The sequence below is a fragment of the Priapulus caudatus genome, unplaced genomic scaffold (assembly GCF_000485595.1).
Source record: "Priapulus caudatus unplaced genomic scaffold, Priapulus_caudatus-5.0.1 Scaffold311, whole genome shotgun sequence".
Classification (NCBI taxonomy): Eukaryota; Metazoa; Priapulida; class Priapulimorpha; order Priapulimorphida; family Priapulidae; genus Priapulus; species Priapulus caudatus.
The window spans coordinates 98,910-102,391 of NW_014577372.1; the positions used below are offsets into that span (position 1 = coordinate 98,910).

Here is a 3,482-nt window from a genome sequence, read left to right on the forward strand (position 1 = left end):
TCGAGCCGTGTTGGCGTGTGCGTTTCTCCGTTACGCGCGTGTCTGGGTAAGCTGCTGCGTGTGCGTGTGCGTGTGCGTGTGCGTGTGGTGTGCGTGTAGCGTTTTCGCGGGAGATTATTTTTAGATAAAGTTAGTTTATGACAGCGGAGCGTATGGTGTCCGGTAAGTGTTTGTTAATTTAAATTATATTTATTAATTGTATTTATTATTATGTTATATTATATTTATTTTTGTTTTCTATTCTAAATCTTAACCTCTGTTGCATATATATATACACACTCTTGTGTAATAAACCACAGTATATATGTTACAGTAACATACATGTTTGCGATCTTGTTACATGAACCATGCATGTCCATGCTGCGAATAGTTGATAATATAGAGAATGTCAGTTAACATTAGCATGACTTGAAAGTTTTTTTTTCATCGCCAAAACTCCACAATAAAAACCTTGCTGTCATTCGTGTGTCTGTTGCAGTAACTGTAGGTATTTATTGTAAACTACTACTGTGGATTATTCGTATCAATTTTTCTGATAGCTCACGCACGCACACTATGCTAAGAAATAAGGCAGGCGCAGCGCTGGCCAGTATTAAAATATAGCGGTGACCTGTTATAATATATACACTTATACACTCTTATATATGGCTTAGTTAGTGAACACAACACCGGACGATTATTATATATTATAGTCGGTAGGTGTAGATGATGGTGGTGTTTTCCAACAGTAGAGGGCGTCCATAAGCGGCAGGCCTAAATAAGCAGCACACAGAAAATAATTAAAAATACGTAAACAGTTGCTATCAACACGCAACATGCATTTTATTCATGCAAAATCACTGCACATTAACCGTACATTCTTTACTCGAAACTTTTGCAGCTCTATGATGCGAAATTCCACCATGTTTGTCGGAAAACCGATTGAAATTTCAATCCCTTCCAGGCGTCTATTCGGCATCCATCTCGCGTGTGCATTGCACATTTCTGCAATCTAATGACGAAATTTGCCACGAAAAATTCGAGAAAACCGCTCTTTTGTACGAGAAATGGGGAAGACGGAGGCCGTGGAAGATAGACATTCAATATGAATTTGCTCGTAAAAATACCTCTCTACTTTACTGCTATAGGTTCGGCAGGATTATTTGGCAGATATAGTGCGGCAGTGGCTGAGAGGTATGGAAAGCCATTCCCTACAAAAATTATTTTCAAAAATTTTAATGAATTTATAATCATAATTTATTAATTTAAATTTTTTTAAATTGATTTAAAATTGCGTATATGAAATGTTTGAAAATGATTTTGAAGGGGATGGCTTTCTATTAAGAGGGCATATAGTTTGTATTTTACACTAAGGTATCTCATTCAAGTGACGCATGACTGCTGAGCTGCGTCACTCTCCAACTTTACTGCTCCTCGTGGATATAGCTTGGAACCCCGGGCATGTCTGCAGGTATGCCAGGAATAGTGCTCCATCGCATCTGTATGAACACGGCGTACAGAATACACTATGCTTAACCCAGTGGAAAATATCGTAGCATTCTACTGAATAATGATTTAATGTTATATGGTATATCCAATTGTATTTACCTGTTAAACGAACATGATTTAAACCACAAGACATTATCATGAAACTAAAATTACCTTATATTGTCATAACGGTCGCAGAAACCTAATCCAGGATGGTTATGTGTTACAGCCCCCAACACCAAAACGTTTTATTTCTGTTCAGATTGTTGTAACATATTTGTCCTTAATGCGTTCTGCTGCCACACGTTCTGCGTATCTGTCTATCAACCATATGAGGTTTGCTTTTGTTTTAGGGGTTCGTGCCCGGCCAACTTGCTCGCTTTCCGCCGCGTTTACTGTCGTCTATTCGTGCCGTCAATCTTATCTCGCCTCATTACACACTGACTTACTGCTTCGTTAAAATGAGGAATTCTGACTGTTTAATTAACACTCGTGCGGTAATGGAAAACGCTTCGAAAACTGCCGGACGGTGCGCGAATGTGTACACTCTCTCTGGCGTGCGGGCCTTGTCTCCACGAAATGGCAAATGAGCCGCAAAACACGTGAATGGGTGAGAGTTTAGATGAGAAATGCAGTAACAACAAATTATAAACACGCCCGGCGTGTCGCGAATGCCACCCAGTCCGCCTACATACAATTCTTGCTCGCACACTCTATTGCTCGCTCGGTCGCGCCTTTTTTTTGAATGGTCCTATATTATGAGTGTATTTTGAGTAGCCATAGAGAGGCTTTCTGCGCATGCGCCTCTCCCCACCGTGATAGGACTGTCAAGAGACGGCAAATATGTCATCTGTCATGATGATGTTGGTGCGAATATAGCTGTTCAAGCTAAAATCATCTTTGAAATAGGAAGAGTTGACTTTTGCACCAAAACCTTTATTTCTATGAATTAATAGTAGATAAAAAATATGAATGAATGAAAAAGATATGAAAGAATGATATGAAAGAATGATATGAAAGAATGATAAGAAAGAAAGATATGAAAGAAAAAGAATGAAAGAATGAAAAAGATATGGTTGAATAGCGCAAATAGTGGTCATTGTGGTATTGATGATGATGATGACGACGACGACGACGACGACGACGATGAGGCCGCGGCCATTTTATACTACTACAAGACATTTACACGCCCATTTAACTTCCCGTTTCATAAACAACGCGCGATTTCTCATCATCCTCAGTAATACGAACCTTAAGAACGCTACAATTCCGTCTCTATCACACTAGAATCTATCAAAGTAGATCTCGAGGATTACGTAACAACTGAAATACGAGATCTACTTACACATTAAGTGTATACACGGCTATTTTTCGATAATGAAGTCAGGTCGAGTTATACAGCTAGGGCGTTAAAAATACGAATAGACAAAAAACGGCACTGAGGGGCACGGTTTGCACTGGAAAATCGGTCATCATGAGAATACTAGTGTCAATATATATATATATATATCAGGAGTAGATAATAGGGAATATAGATGTAAAAATAGATATAAATGGGAATATAGATTCCCTATTATCTATTCCTGATATATATATATATATATTGTCGGCAAAGGTCGGTGGTTGAATAGTGTGGTGAACATCATTACGTGGCTGTAAAATCTGGAATGTCCTAAACTTGAGCTGCTTGTGTCACTGCGCCTTAGAATGTACTAGCGTGCAAGGAACTGATGTTCCCCATACATGGTCAGGATTAGAGCACAATTCTTAAAAAAAAAAATCTGAAGGAACCCGTTGCGATAAGCGTATTAACTGTCTCGTGTTCGCCAGTGTCTGTTGATTAAATAGATTTTGTAGTATTACACGCAAGTTTTTATAGTAACAACGTTTCTATTATACAAAGATAATCGGCTACAATCACACGAGAATAATCTAAACACGTGTGTGTGTGTGTGTGTGTGTGTGTGTGTGTGTGTGTGTGTGTGCGTGTGCGTGTGCGTGTGCGTGTGCGTGTG

The 3,482-nt window shown here is 39.1% G+C and overlaps 1 protein-coding gene across 2 annotated transcripts in view; it reads left to right on the plus strand.

Annotated features, from left to right (window-relative positions):
* Window positions 1-138: 138 nt before the first annotated feature.
* Window positions 139-3,482, plus strand: part of LOC106808888 (glutenin, high molecular weight subunit PW212-like) — a gene marked incomplete at its 3' end in the record, with an annotated part of 24,090 nt that continues 20,746 nt past the window's right edge. For both annotated transcript variants that reach the window (XM_014811795.1, XM_014811794.1), the window contains 1 exon segment: window positions 139-166.